The 16,407-nt window shown below is 41.9% G+C and overlaps 1 protein-coding gene across 1 annotated transcript in view; it reads right to left on the bottom strand.

Annotated features, from left to right (window-relative positions):
* The window catches only part of runx1 (RUNX family transcription factor 1), a 48,594-nt gene extending 32,392 nt beyond the window's left edge, over window positions 1-16,202 (bottom strand). Inside the window, exons 1-2 of the mRNA XM_062381051.1 lie at window positions 16,064-16,202; window positions 14,953-15,050 (exon numbers count right to left, since the gene is read on the bottom strand). The gene's annotated coding sequence lies outside the window, so the exon portion shown is untranslated. The remainder of the gene's footprint in view (window positions 1-14,952; window positions 15,051-16,063) is intronic.
* Window positions 16,203-16,407: the final 205 nt, after the last annotated feature.

The raw sequence follows: 16,407 nt of genomic DNA on the forward strand, positions 1-16,407 counted from the left end.
CAGAGGCAGCGAGAGACGGGATGAGACAGAGAGACAGTTAGAGAGAGGAAGGGAGAAGTGCCTCGGGCGGCGTTTAGTGCAGTTTGAATGGCTGAGCAGATGCATTAGAGCAGAAGTTCTTAACTCACACACACGAAAAGGACAAACACACACACACACACACACACACACACACTGCAGGCCGGACCGCCACTGCTGCGCCCTCTGTGTCTGAGCCGTCCGTATGAGACTGAACCGTTAGTGTGACGCATCTGTCAGGATTCTGAGGCCGAGTGAATGTGAAAACACTTTTCTCTCCATCTTGGCGCTCGCTGCTCATCAAACCGGAGCTTTTCGGAAACGCTTTTCCAAATGCACCCCTCGTGATATGTAGGAGGGGAAAAGTTACTTTTCAGAAAGATGTAAAAACAGAAAGATGTGTCAGTCAAATCATCTGCAACATATGAATTTTGTGTCCAGTATTGATAAACGAGACATTGGAAGTGATCGCAGGGCTGGAGAACAAAGCTGCTTTGTTAAATTGACACGTTTTTTTTGCCAACCACCCGAAACAACTCATGAACTTATGAGAGTCACACGCTGAGCTGAATCAGACAGATCCGGACACCTCTCATCTCGTCTGACTTAATGACGGCAAGAAGCTTGGTTCGCTTGTTAGATAACGAGGCCTTTAAATATACAGGAACAGAACCATAACCACATCCCCGATAAAAAGCAGCGAATGATTCTGCAAGGTCCCACATTACTGTTTACTGACACCAGTTTTTTTTTTTTATGTATATATATATATATATATATATATATATTGTCCAGTGGTAAAGTTTTTGAAAAGGTTTGCCCAAATTGTTCACATCCAATCGAAATAGCACCAAGGGTTACAGGGCTGGATGTTTCCCCTTCACTATAAAGGCTTTTGCACGCTAGCAGTGTTTTTTTTTCTTCGTGCTATTAATTAACATGTTAATATGCATGTTATTAGTTTTCAAACCTATATCCAGTCAAGGAAAACTTTCACATAGTTAATGATAGAGCAAACCTTTATGGTTTTTTTTCAGACCCAAGTTGATTTTTCCTAGGTTTCACTTCCGACATGTACACATTAATCCGAATCAATCAGAATGTGATATGGGAAGCATCTTGAAGCTGCAGTAGTAGAATAATAATGATAATAATAAAATTAAGAATAGGTGTGATGCTTAGGTGTCACGCTTTTCCCGTTGGAGCTACATTCACAAAGTCATCGTTTGCAAGGCATAGGACTGCTGAACATTCTGCTCGTGGGAAAGATGAAATGTGTTTTGGGATATGTTGTTTGTTTGTTTGTTTGTTGGAGCTCCGTGGTTTCCCAGTCTCCCCCATCATCATGCTGACAGTGTCTTTGGCCAAGATACTGATCCCAGAACTGCCGTTCATTGACAAAGTGCTGCCCACAGATGCACTGTATGAACGTCTGTGTGAATGGGTAAATGGCGGTAAACTGTACTGTAAAGCGCTTTGAGTGTTTATCAAGACTAAAAAACAATATATGATAGTGCCTCCTGTCTTGATGGGTTAAAATGTGTGTCTTCAGCCATGGCTCACAGCTATTGTTTGTCTGTAAAAAGGATGTAGCCTTCTTGATGCCAAGGATTAAGCAACATGTGACCTAACTCCTGTTGAAGAAAATTAATGAACCAGATACACACAGCTCGTGTTACGCTTAATGTGAATAGTCAGGTGTGTCAATATTACTCTTAATTATTTACTATTCTGAGCTGTTTATTTGCCTGGCCATTATTGTGCAAAGGCTTTAACCCGAACCCTGCCGCTAGCTGGATAGAGCTCTACACAGTTCCTCCCTGATTCTGATATTTAGATCATATTCAGCCTCATTGGTGTCTAGTTTAAGTCAACTCAATTTTCTATAACTGTTTTTAATTCAGAGCAAATGTGTGAGTAAGTGCAGAGGGAGGCGTTAATCTGTAATAGCCATAGATACTATCTGTGGATGGAGGATTTAGAAGCAACAGGATTTCCTGTAAATAAGGGTGTGAAGATGTCATACTAAAGCTGGCGTCCTTAGAGATGTGGGAGATGATCATATCTTTTCAGACAGTCTCTCCCAGAGGACATCTTAGTCCTCCCTTTTTTCTCTGAGGTATATTCAGAGGAATTCAATTTTCAATTTTATTTGTAAATTACCAAATCTCAAGGCACTTTACATAGAAGGTCAGGACCTTAAAATGTATAGAGAAACCCAAAAGTTCCCACAGTGAGCGACACGTTGGCAAATGTGAAGGGAAAAAAACATTAACTGGAAGAAACCTCTAGCAGAACCAAACTCAACGTGGGCGGCCATCTGCCTCGACCGGTAAATAAACCTTAATTGGGTCTGCTCTTATTGGATGACTAGTTGGATGAGTCCACTGGGTCTCCTTCCTGGTCGACGGGTCCACAGTGCTTGAGGTGACAACCTGATGCAGCATCGAGACACCCGTGAAACATCCTGATCAGATGCTCAAACCACCTCAACAGGCTGTTTTTTCAGGAAGTATTAACAGGAAGTGCATTTTCATCACATCCACTGTGCATACGCTTTTTGAAAATTGGCACAAAGGTAAGTACAGATGCCCGTACAGCAGGTTACATTCATTGGCAACCATTGGGTGCTTTCCTGGGTAAGCCTTTGCCTAAAAACAAAGTGGTCTTACACTTGCCCCCCCCCCCCCCCCCCCACCCAAATTAGATGCACTTTCACTGATAATAAGTGATTTGAAAATTTGCTAATTTAACATTACAGGTTTGCTTTGACCAGTTCTTAACGGTCCATTGTTCACACCAACATACTGGAGACATAACCCTCTATACCAGTCACTATAGACTGCTACAAAAATCAATGATTGTTGGCCTACATTGTTTCTGACAGTCAGAGAATGACACTTCCAATCAACTAATTAACTATTAACACCCCTCAGGCTTCAGTTACTTTATGTCTTGTTTGCACGTATGCAACTGTTGTGTGAGTGTGTATGATTTTGTGTGTGTGTCTGTCTGTCTGTCTGTGTGTGCGGACATGCTTGCATGCTAAGTAAGGTCGTAGACTCCAGAAAACACAAATGGATCATCAAAGTGGAAGGAGCCAGCGGAGTCAGCCAATCAGACACCTTAAGCCCGACCACACGGGGTGCATACAGTCCCAAATGAGCCAATGAATAAATCAGAAGGCGTAATCGCTGGGTGGAATTTACAATACAGAATAGAAGGGTGCTAATGGGTACAGGCCACACACACACACACATAAAGACAACTCTTTGCATTCACTTGTTAACCACAATGTGGGGACAAATGGGGATGGAGGGAGGAAAGAGGGTGAGGAGGAGTTAGAAAAAGGGCGAGATGGCTCTTTGCATGACTTCTTCGTTAACCACAGGACTGAAGGGACCTCGCCTTGCCTCACACAGGACACCCATCCCAAAAGACTGCACAAACACACACACCCGCCATCTCGCCCATTAAGGCTGAAGGCGAACCAGTGTGGTCAGGAGAGAAATGGGTTGGGACCAGCGTAAAAGCGCTGGATGATCAGCGGCTTCATCGATCGCCAGATGGCTGTTTCCTGTTGGTGGCTTTGCGAAACTTCGGAGGCGGTTAAAGTCAGCGGGGAAGTGTAGCGAAACAAAGAGGGCGACTGAAAAGACGCACGCGCAACATAATTCTTTAAAATCCAGCAATGTCAATGTAACGTTGTCGTCATTTTGTGTTTGTTTGTGAACCATAGGTACAGATGATAATGTTGAAATAAAACAATTAAAATGTGAAGTTGATGGTTTGTCTCTGAAAGTCCATCTCCATGCCAATCTTAACATGTGCTTACACATACACATGCACACAGACAGACACACACACACACACACACACAATGAAGGTTTGGAATTGACAGAAGTAGCTGCGCATGGCTCCTGATAGTGGATTTGGTGGCACACTGTGGTAAGGTTTAGCTTTACCATTATTATGGGTCTGTGGCCTGGCTGGTGGTTCTCCCCTCACACACACACACACACACACACACAACACACACAAAATGGAAACTCTAACAGACACTTTGCTGATGCCAAAGACAAACAACAGCTTTAAGTTTTTTTAAATTGATACCTCATACAAGGATTACAGTGAATTTCCAAATACCATTCAATGGCTTTCTTTTGTAAACAGCAATGGTGAATTCACACAAAAGGATCTGATCTGAAATGAAGTGTTTGACACATGTCCACCTCTGGGGAGGGGGTTTTGCTTTATATCTAAAAATAGGTGCACATGCTTATTAGCACACATCTTGCAGGCAATCATGTAACAGTCTTCCACAGGATTCTGTTCCCTGACAGGAAACAAAGGATCCTGGTAAATCGGTTACATCTGCACCGAGCCTGAGAAGAAGTTCTGCCTGACAGACAAACTCTGGGGACAATAGACTAACTTACTTTCAATTTCCACAAAAGGTCAAAGAAGCATTCATAATTCAAAATTTGATTGTGATCTTATTATTATTTGCATTATACGGTTTGTCCATGGTTGAGTTGGAGCCAGGTTAGATTTGTTCATAAACCATAACAGTTTCATTAAAAGCAAAGGAAACATTAACCAAGTAAAGTGCAAGTAGGCTGACATTACACGTCAGTCAAATATTCAATAATGACAACACTAGTAAATGTAGATCTACATTTTTACAGTACACTGTACATTATACATTACAAGTTTTATGCGTTGTGTATTTAAAAGGGGCCGGTGAGTGAGACTATTTTGTTCACACTATGTGTTCAACTCCACTTATTATTCATATTTTGGTTTGGATCATACTATAAGTATAAACGACAGGGAGACTGAGCACTCAGCAGTGTGTCCTCCCACAGTCTGACTGTAATGATGGAGTCAGACTCTGACTTTTAAAGGTGGATCAGGCATCTGCAATTAATTACTATATATTTCTCCTCCTTGGCAATCCAGTGGTCAAATGGCCCCCAGACGACTATGAAGTATAAGTAGGTTTCCTGTGCATTAATTATGTTTCTCTGCTCATGTACTTTTGATTTAATTATTCCCTGAAACATTATCTTTCAAATATAAAATATTTTCCGGGAACCAGAGCACATTTTCAATGTACGATAAATGTTAAACGTTTTAGTCCACTTCAAAATAAAAACGACAGGACTAATAACAATGTAGATTCTATTATGTTAAGTCAATAATGCAACGCTCACGGTGAATTACTCATCGTATTATGAATGTATGATGAATATGAATCAAGAGCTGATTAATCCATTGACAGTTTGTTTTTTAAATAGTTTCTCCCAACACTGTCATAAAACAAAGTGGGACGGTGTGGGAATCTGAGATAAAACCACCAGCTGAGTGTTGATACTTTTTGCAGCGGAGAGATCAAACAGAAGACATGGGCTCTGTGATGTGTGGCCAGATCTCCACATGGGAGCCACTGTATGTGTGTGTGTGTGTGTGTGTGTGTGTGTGTGTGTGTGTGTCTGTGTGTCTGTGTGTGTGTGTGTGTGTGTGTGTTTGTGTGTGTGTGTGTGTGTGTGTGCATTTAAGACAAAGAAGACAGACAGACAAATAGCAGATGAATCCATAGAAGGCATTTGGTGCTCATTCCCATGCTTCAAAATGAGAGAGCAAGAGATCACAGCTGGACAAATGGACAGACAAACACACACACACACACACACACACACACATGCAATCAAGAAAGAGAGACTTAAGCAAAAGGAAACCTCTCAACAAGACAATAGATAAAACTGAAGACTTAATTGAGACCTTATGAGACCTTTTATATGTGTGTGCATTTGCGTGTGTGTGTGTGTGTGTGTGTGTGTGTGTTTGTGTGGTTCCAAAGCGCTGATTCATAATGATTATAGCAGACAGCCCCTCATTGAGACTCTTGGTATAAATTCTTACCGTTCAACGCACACTCTCACACATTCACCCACATTCTCTCACCTTCATCGGCAGTTGAGTACAAGGGAAACGCAGAGTTGTAAATTTTGAGCTTTCCAACCGTTCTTTTTTCCATGTAGCTATTTGCAGGGATGGAAACTTGCCTCCGAAAAGAGACGAGTGTGAGAAGATTTGTGTGAAGTTGTATCTTCTTGCCAGAGGTTTGCTGAGGATACTGAAGGTCCCCAGAAGATGAGTCCTGATTATTGTGGCGACCCTTTAGCAGATTGTTGTGACATTCACTGAATCTCTCGTGAAAAAAAAAATCTGACAATATGCATCATAACCAGATGGGCAGATTACCAAGAATTGTACACAGCTTGTTCATGTGAAGTGGTTACAGATGGAAAAACACAGATATTGAGATGTTAAGACATCTCTTATTTCTTCCCATTGGTAACCAGTGGCCTCTAAATTCCTCTTTCTTTGTAAACAGCTTTCTTATTCCATCATCATTTGTTAGCTCTGGCCTCTGAGTAAAGTTGTAATGATTAAAACAAAACAAATTCATAGTGGCCATGTCACTGACACACTCGCTCATATTCTTATGGTTGTGGATGTAATACATCCCTGCCTTTATGGCCAGCTGGCAGAATCGTATATTTGTACTGAATACTAACACATGGTATATCAATATCTACTAATTTCACAAACATCTGTCTGCAGCTGTTGGTTAAAACTCGCAGCCAGATCAATTGATCATTTGAATATTTTTATTCGACTTTATCGGACTGATACAGACTTTCCGAGGGGCTGGTGGCAGTCATGGCGGCAACACTTGTGTAATCCTATCCCTCTTTAGCAGTTCCTCTACAAAGTAAAAGTTCTATGTCTTTAATTTCAATGAGATTTATTTTGAAAAGTCTTCTCAAATAGCTGACATGCAAGGTATGAAAAATTAACAGCAGTTCAAAAAATTATTCAAACTTATATATGAGCCACACACCTAAACAATAATGAAGCTAATTCATTGTAAGACAAATATTGACTATACAATCTTGACCGCAGACAAACCAGGCAGGATGGACGCAAAATGTTCGTTTATCCCTCTGCACCATAGACTGTATGTAAAAAGCCCTGTTACAATGTATTGGAGGCTTGTTATGTTTTAGTTATTGGCATTGATGCTAAGGAATAAGGAATAAAGTGGCTCTGGAGCGTTGCCGCTTAACAAGTAGGTTTAGAATTTTCCTTCTCTGATTTTATTTTAATTTAAAAAAGATCCTGCAAATCTATTAGGTGGCTGTTAAGTCATATATTTCATTGAATTGTCTTTAATTTACCTGTGTAAAAATCACTGTATGAACGTATTGTTTAATAACTGTGTTGTTTCTGTTGGAAAGGAGATTTGCTTCCCAGCCCTTTTCTCATTTGGGCCAGTAGATCACAGGAGGATACACGTGGGGAAAAGTAACCATTCAGTCTTGTCACCTCTGCTGTGGAACATGCACAGTCACCCATCGAGAAGCAGTTGCAGAGTAAACTGAATGGAGAAGGAGGGGCTTCTGGTAAGACAACAGTGCTAATTTCTCATAAGTCCTTCCTCTCTTTCATTTATCCCCTTTTTTTCCGTCTGTCTCACTGACTTCCCAACATTAGCGGCATACTGGAAAACACATTTCTAGCTTCGTGAAAGCTGTGTGTGGGAATCAAATGGCAGGACTCTACTCTGGTTCATCTTTGGAATAATTTTTCCGTTTTATGGTATTTTCTTATTTTTTTTTCCAATGAACCAATCTAAATCATGCATTATGGCACCTAAATCTCCATGTTGCATTATTCTGCACTTCATGATATTCTCCTTCTTCATTCAGTGTAGTGAGGTCAAATGTATTTGTTGACATTACGGTGTTGGATGGGGGTGTTTTCTTTTTATAATTTTTGATACAAAGATATGAGTCTGTATATTTTTAAAAGGTTCAGCGTATAGAATTTAGTGACATCTAGTGGCGAGGTTGCATGTTGCAGCTGAATACCCCTCACCTCCCCCTCCCCCTCCCCCTCCCCCTCCAAACAGGCAAGTCGTAAAAACAGAAGGATGGTTTTCTATTCAATTTCTACCAATATCCCTCTCAACTAAATCTTACACACTGGACCTTTACATGCAATGTGGAAGCAACGGCAAAACACCTGCTTCGTTGAATTGAAAAAAATATAGGATTGTCCAAATTGTCGGTTTCGGGAAACTTATTACAATTTGTCATCTCTGCTGATCTGACAACACTTGGCATGCAGTTAGTCAATCTTCTCCCATCTGGTTTGGTTTCATTTTTTTTTCTTTTTGTTGTTGCGCTTCAGCAGAACACATCCTGTGGAGGTACGCTGCAGGATCCTACTCTACTCTTGCAAAACCAGACTCGTTTCCTGTAGCAACCTGCTCAGGTCCAATAACAAGAAAACATCCAAACTCCACATGCATGAATTATTTCATTAGAGAGAGATCCAAGACCCAAAATGTGGTGGAGGACGCAATACTGCAGAGTAAAAATACAAATTTATTGCAAGTATAAGAGGCTTATTGTGTTGCCTGTATTTAATTGAGTCACGTTAAAGTCAGTTTTATCTCCCATAATCCTGTTGGGCGGTTGACCAATCCTTTATACTGTGTGTGAGATCGTATTTATTAAGTTCACCTTTGAGGCACTTCATGCTATCCCACAATAGAGGGGTAAACTTTGACCTCAGTGTCTTTCTGCAAATACGATAAAACATTTTCATCTCTCCCCGTACTGCTGTTTTTCTCCAGGTCGTTTTATTTTTTGAACGTAAACACACAAACACACACACACACACACACACACACACACACACACACACACAACCCAAAGCCACAGCCACAAACCAAGCAGAGCTTTACAATATACAACCACAACAGAGGGTAGACTGGACTCTCTCTCTCTCTCTCTCTCTGTGTGTGTGCATGACACAGAGATAGAGTAGTGGCGTGTGGTTTACCAGACTGGCTAACCAATACACTGTGAATGCAAAACTGGATACCACCTCATTCTCTCTCACAATTAATCTACCTAGGTTTATACAGTTAAATCACAAAGAAATACACTATTTGCATTGGACATCTACTATATCGGTGGTTTCCAGGCTGTACCCCGCCAATCGGCCAATGTCAGCTGGGATCGGCTCCAGCCCCCGCAACTCCTCATTGGATAAGCAGTATAGATAATGGATGGATAGATCTGCCATATCTATGCAGCTGTTATCATGCTCAAGCTCCGAGATTACGCTATCTACGGGCCTTCTGCTTAGAAGTGATGAAATTAGAGAGCACAGCAACCAACTCTGATCCAGTCGCCTGCTTGTGTTTGATATGAAGGGGTTGGCACAGAAAGAAGACTGCATCAACTGTGAGCGTAGCCAGCACTCATTCTCTGAAGGACTAATTGGGCTGGGTTTCATTGTTACGAGAGCGTCGCTTGCACCTTTAACGTTCCACTGAACCCTGTAGTCGATGTGAAGCAACAGTATTGCTCTGCTGTTGTGTGTGTGTGTGTGTGTGTATGTGTGTGTGTGTGTGTGTGTGTGTGTATGTGTGTGTGTGTGAGTGTGAGAGGGCTTGTCTTTTTTAACGGTCGCTCTGTCGCACGCATCCTCCTCGCTTCCTTCTTCCTTCATTATCTTCTCGGTCTGTTATAGCAAACACCCACAAACACAGACACACAGGCGCGCACACACACACACACACACACACACACACACACACACACACATAACAGACATTTTGAAATAGTGAAACAGCTTCTGTTAGTTAAGCGGGATTGAGTAAACAACACACTTTTTGAGCACTTTTCTTCTGAACTGGAAAGATGCTGCACAAAAGCAGAAGTGGTTATAATTTATCTATTATTTTTTTCACCTCTTTTGGTTGCAAACATTTATCGACACTGAGTTCACTTCATCAGCACAGACATTACCTTCCAGAATTGCACTAATATGCACTATTTATCTACATGCAACAACCAGAGGGCGCATAGACACAGACAAATATATATAATAAAAAAAGTTAAGTAAATAAACAATAATAAGATACACAGATTAATTATAAAACTGAGAAATTAAAGTGTCACCAAAAGGAAAGAGCTGAAGCATTTAACAAACTTTGATGAAAATACATTCATCAAAGTTTATTATCATTGCATTCCATTATCGTATTTATTCCTGACATTTTATCAAATGAATTTATTCTGTGTTGAATTGAAACTTCAATAAAACAATGGCTTACCCCTTTGAATTTTTTTTTTTTTATTGGTGTCTTAAACAATATGATTCTGTTCATTTTATGGTCAAACTAGATTTTATCCATCATTCCTGAGTTTTCGCACGAAGATAAAACCCAGAGGAGAGTTTAAATTAGAGTCCAACATGAGCTTGATATGTGAGAGTAGTGCTGCCCCGGATGGAAGTGGCCTAATACCGGCACCTCCTAGTTCACAAGTGTGCTTTGACAGTGCAATAAGTTATGGATGTGAGAAAGTTCATTATGTCTCTGCTCCGCGGACACGTGAGTGATGTCTGGACGCGGGGACATGCCGAGAGTCAGCATCACCTCTTTTAAAATCAGCCTGAAGCAGACCTGTAGAGTTTCCTCTGTTAAACTTTGCCTCCTACTGATAACACTCACACTTTCTGCCTCTGTGCAACTCACACACACACAGACACACACGCACACACACACACACACACACACAACAGGTGTAGCCTCCAGATAACCAGAATCAGCTCTGGACAGGCGCGTACAATGTGGCTGAAAAAGGCAAACAATGTGGACAAGTGGAAAGTGGCTGGTGAGGCAGGCGGGCCGATGGGTTTCGATCTGATGAGTGGTGTAAATTAAGAGTGACGGAGAAACCACAAAAACAAGCTTCAAAGCACTTTTGATATATGAAGCGAAGGGAGGGGAACAATGCGACTTCGCCGCTCACGTTTTGGAAACGCACAAAAACAACTTGAAGTGGCCCCGCGTTTTCAGACAAGCGTCCGAGATATATAGACTGGGAAAGGAGGGATGGGGAAAAGCGGGAGGAGGCGAGGTGAGGAGGGAGGATGGAGAGGATGGAGGAAAGAGTTGAGAATCATGGATTATAGAATTACATGTCGTAATGAGGAAACAAAGTTCACATGAAGCAGCGATGAGATCTTAATGTGGACTCTGACACACATATTCATAAAATCATATCTGATACAATCACATTTTTGTTCATTCAACATTAGTAGTAACAGTAAACTGTCCTGTTGCATCCTCACTGCTCGGAACAAGCTCAGAATGAAGTCAGAGTAATAATGTGCATTAAACACACACACACACACACACACACATACACGGAGTGAGCTGATAAAGCTGCAGTGCGTCCGTTAGATTTGATCCAAGACTGCGGGACCCACTGACAGACACATGTTCAGCAACGATGACTGGGCGATGACATGACCAGTGACCGACGACCACTGGGACAGCAGGAGACACATTGATTCCGGACACCTCGTGATTTGATCAGCTCATACGACTCCGAGTTTACGACTTGGATTACAAACCCACAAAATCTGTCACGTCCCAGCGACCGACAGGGGAAAAGCAATGCACCCGTATAAGGCAAGCAGATGACATGTGCATGTGGCAGCCATGTACTACACGCAGGAGGGACACACAGGATCTGGTGTCTCTTAGCGTGTGCGGTGTAGGCAGTTACAGTGTTGCAGAGGAGGGTAGGCTCACGCTGAGACACAACATGCAAAGACAAGTTTACTTTGGTCAATTGTGAGGACATTGACAAACGTATATTCATTTCCTGGAGACTTAACCTTCACACCCAACTTCAATATTTGCCCCATGAGGTGGCCAATGAAAAACAATCACCCACTTGCACTCTTAAATAATAGAAAATGGCAGGAGCACCTTGATTCCCGAGATACTGAATGCCAAATTACAACAGCAATAACGGAGAGATATCAATGCAGTCCATTTATGCTCACCTTTAGTTAATGTTAGCATGCTACCATGTGCCACTTAGACAACAGAAAACTGCTGATGCTGATGGGAATACTGAACAAAACAACCAAAATGTCTGGCCTGATAACAGCACGAGATGAGAAGACATCATTGGGAAACAGTTGCATTGTACATCTTGAATTTTTGGGCCTTATTCCACTTTGAACTTTCGATTACACAAAAACTCTTTTAAAGCGGAATTTAGGCTGATTAGGGACAAGAAGTCAGAGCACTGATAGGTTTGAACGGTGATATTGAGTGGAGACTGTTTGGTCAAATGGTTGTGGCCGATACAATCGGCCGACAACTTCCGAACTATTTCTTTGTGTAAAAAGTCCATAGCTTATTTACGTTTTAGCTTTAGTTCTATGGTTAAATGTTCAAATTTCCAATCCTCTTATTGTAATTTTTTACTATCGCTTTCAGTTTCCTGTGCTGTCATGTTCAGAACTGTATTCATGGTTCTTATGATGATGCTCATCACCTTCTCCACATGAATGCACTTGCGGCTGGATGAGAAACCCCAGGGTTAACTGAGGCCGTTGATAACCAGTTTAGTAGGACAGGTTATCAGAACATCACATCTGAAAGCACATCCTGGGTAAGTTGAAGTTGCCTCGCACTCGTACACTTAGTGTGTGATTCAGTCTGCACTAATGGAGCGACAACTCGCGCTCTTAAACTGTCACCTGGGTGCGAGGAGCTTTTGGTGTCGGCAACACAAGTTCCATTTATAGAAACAGCAGCAACATGCGATGATGCTGCCGATGGCCTGAAAACGCCGCGGCTAGGACTTGACCTGTGAAGCTTGTAAAACACCGAGAGGCTGGAAAAAGGAACGCAGATAGACATTAAAGAGACACCTAAAGTACGTAGGTGATGTCAGAAGTGTGAAGCGGTCGTGAAAAAGTGCACTTTTCTGTGCAAACTGCTTGGAAGTGCTGAAACAAGAATTGACAGGAAACTCTCTCTCTCTGTCTCATTCTATCTCCCTCTCTCTCTTTCACACACACACACCCTCACACACACACACCCACAGAGAGGAGCAGTCACAAAGTGTTCTCGAGAATTTCCGCTGCAAAGACAGCCACCGCTGGAGACGTGCAACACGACATCAGGTTTCAGGAAATGCATCCTCTCAGACTATCTATTGTATCAACCCCTGCTGTAACGATATTAATTCAATTCAACAGCTAAAAGATCTCAGAGGAGATTATTATCAAATCGTAGATGAATCCAACACGTCTCATGTTACAGCGCTGTCCATGTTAACTGTAATTGAATCAATACGTTAAGAGGCGGAGACTATGATTTACTACCCACGTATGGATGCCTTGTTGTGCGATTATCGTATAGGTACAAGGAATTATAGGAAATACATGGTCTGACAGTATGCTGGCTAACTTATTTAACAAAACTGTATTTTTGTATTTATTTTTATTTTGTTTTAGTGTTTCTCGAAACTTGATACTGCACCAGAAGATGCTGACTGTAATTTGGAATTAGCTTTAGATGTCTAGTGCTCCACCATGCTGGGTCTGTACTTCTTTGTTGTTAAGCAGACTGTGCACTGGGATTATCATGGAATGAAGCAAATGAAGACGATGTGTGTAGACTGGAAAACCAGAACAATGAGCAAAAAGCTAACGCTCTGCAGAGCTGTGGTAGATCGCAGAGCTATTAATAATCCTCCGTGAGTTCATCCTGCAAGTGACACCTCTCACAAGTCACATTGATCAAGTGTAAATATATGAAATCATATCGATCCGTTCAGCGTTCGATCAATAGTGGCAACTCAGCAATGAGCTTGACAAGCTAATCTTCAAACTAAATCATCCATTATTTCACTTGTTCCTCCCCAAGAGTGGAAATGACACAAAAGCTATATTGTGTGCTCAAATCCGAGGCAAATGTTTTCTATCGTCCTGAAATCAGCGTTCACTGAAGACCTTCTCGCTCAGCTCCTCTTTGAAAATACAGATGTGCTGAACTTTGACTTCATTATAGTCCCTCATGTGCCCCTGATGTGATAGTCCCCATGGACACCACCTCAGGTTCCTGCACGTACAAGTCGGTAATAACGGTTAAGCTGATTTCAGACACGCACTGAACTGTGAGAATCTCCGGCTGTGTCGTTCAGACCCAATTATCCGGATATCCCCCGGAGGATGTGTCCGAAAACAGCTCATGTGTGCGAGTGGTTGGGGATCATCCCTCGCCACACACTAAAAACATTGTTAGATATGTTTATCATAGCAGACGACTCATCATCAGAAGACGTGGCTTATTGGTTGAGTAACACGGAGACTGTTGGTGCTGGGAAAATGAAGCAGGCGTGTGTAGTCATTCACCCAGCTGCTGGTTGATGAACCAGGAAGGAATGCCTGCTACATTCCTCATTCTCCTTCCTCCTATCAGCCTCCCTTATTAGCTGGGGGGGGGGGCGAGAGGGAGGTGGGGGTAAAAAGGTTAATGGTATGTTCACTGCTTTACAGTGCAGTTTTTTTTTTACCATTGAGCACTTTTTCTATAATAACGGCACAAGTTTGGGTTCAGTATCTTGCTCAAGGACACTTGGGCATCCAGAATTGCGATCAAACCACTGAACTTCTGATTGGTGGGTGACCCTCCTTCCCCTGCTTCCCAAAAAAGCAGCAGGTAATCTAGAGGGTCATGGGTAACATTGTCAAAATCAAAATTAAAATTGTACAACTACATTTTAATGCAATTGCTTTCTCTCATAGGGGATTTGGACATTTGTTTGATTTCTTAGTTCATAACGTAAGATGGGCACCAGACTCCAGATGCTGAGCCCCTAACAATCAAACCCCATCATATATTTAAGATAAAATAATGTAAACATATATTGATCAACCCACAGGGCTGAACAAAGCAGCAAAAAAAAACACAGTTGCATCCACACAAAACACACTCACACAAACATACACAGAGCAAGAATAAAATGAACTTACCTCGTACAAAAGCTATCTGATTGGAGGTCAGAGACTCAAGGATACGATGCCATTAATACATTCTTTCAATATTTCTCCCTCTCGAGCCTTCTTAGTATCTGTAAATTAATTTAAAGAATACATGCACATAGTCAACACAAACACACACACATTAGAGTTCATAGAGATCCCCCAAAAACCTGGAGGATAACGTCAACATATGTGTGTGTGTGTAACAAGCATTGATTAGGGCATCTTACAGTTTACGACTCACAGAAAAGTACAGCTATATCAACTTACGTGCACAAATAGCAAAAAAAAACGCAATATAAATATATCATGTACGATATTTTCTAATCACCTAAATAGTTTGTCACCATCACAGAAAAATAAGGTTATTTCCTGTTTGTGCTTTTTTTGAGGTTTTGAAAATGCCAGTGACCTGAGGTGCAGTAATAATGAATAGTTGAAATAGCCCACAGGTGGATGCTGGGGTGGTGGAGGGACTTACTCATCCCGCAGCAATGCTGACACAGCAGCAGCGAGGGGCAGGCAAAGGGAGGGATGGGATCAAAAATGTGTGTGTATTATAGAGGATTGTGGAGAATGAGGTGTGTCACATGAATGGAGCAGCAGTTTGAGTTGGCTGTCTGAACAGGCAAGGGTTTTAGCTGACATGGGGGAATACCCAGCCAGAAGCCGTGTCCAATCGAGAAGTTAGCAAAATTCACGATTGTCGGAAATGTTCAATGTTTCCTGGAACACAAACTGATAATATTTCTGTTTGACGCAGTTGCTCGCAGTTCAACACTGCGAGTACCCTGGGGAAAACAATTGAAGGGAACTCTGCACACAAAGTTGTGAGCCTATGTAGCAGAAGTGTTGAGAAGGGCCGTTGGCAGGAAGGAATGAATGAGTGATGATATGATGCCTCCGCCTCTCATGGTCCGTTTATGTACAGGGAACACGTAGAACTGAATGTGGGCTACATTTCTCTGTATGCCCTTTCCACTTTTAATGTTAAACCTTGTGATGAAAGCAGTAAAAGTTTAAAAACTATAAATAGTCTAGTTTAAACTTAATTAGAATATAAATGCTGAAGAGGAGGGAGGTGTGGTTGTGGTATTCTTACCCCAGCAGCGGTGTCCCAGTCCTGGACAGAGGTCGCTGTCCAAGATCTCTGTGATTTCTCCAGTCGACCACTGCGTTAGATAATTCCACAAACCCCTTCCATCGTCTCACTGCCTTTCTCTGCTTGTGGTGTCTTTCTCTGCCCTAGTCACTATTCACGGTTATTTTCTGCTTCCGCTCTTTCTGTGGCCACGCGCATCTTCCTTTATCTCTCGGTGCGCTTCATGACTGCCTCTCTCTCTCTTGTTTTGGTTTGCGGTTCTCCGAATCCCCTTGCTGATGACTCGTTGTCTTTCGGAGTTGACTCTCCCCCTTCACATTTAATGTCACTGACCAGAGATAGTA

Source organism: Platichthys flesus, chromosome 22, assembly GCF_949316205.1.
Source record: "Platichthys flesus chromosome 22, fPlaFle2.1, whole genome shotgun sequence".
Classification (NCBI taxonomy): Eukaryota; Metazoa; Chordata; class Actinopteri; order Pleuronectiformes; family Pleuronectidae; genus Platichthys; species Platichthys flesus.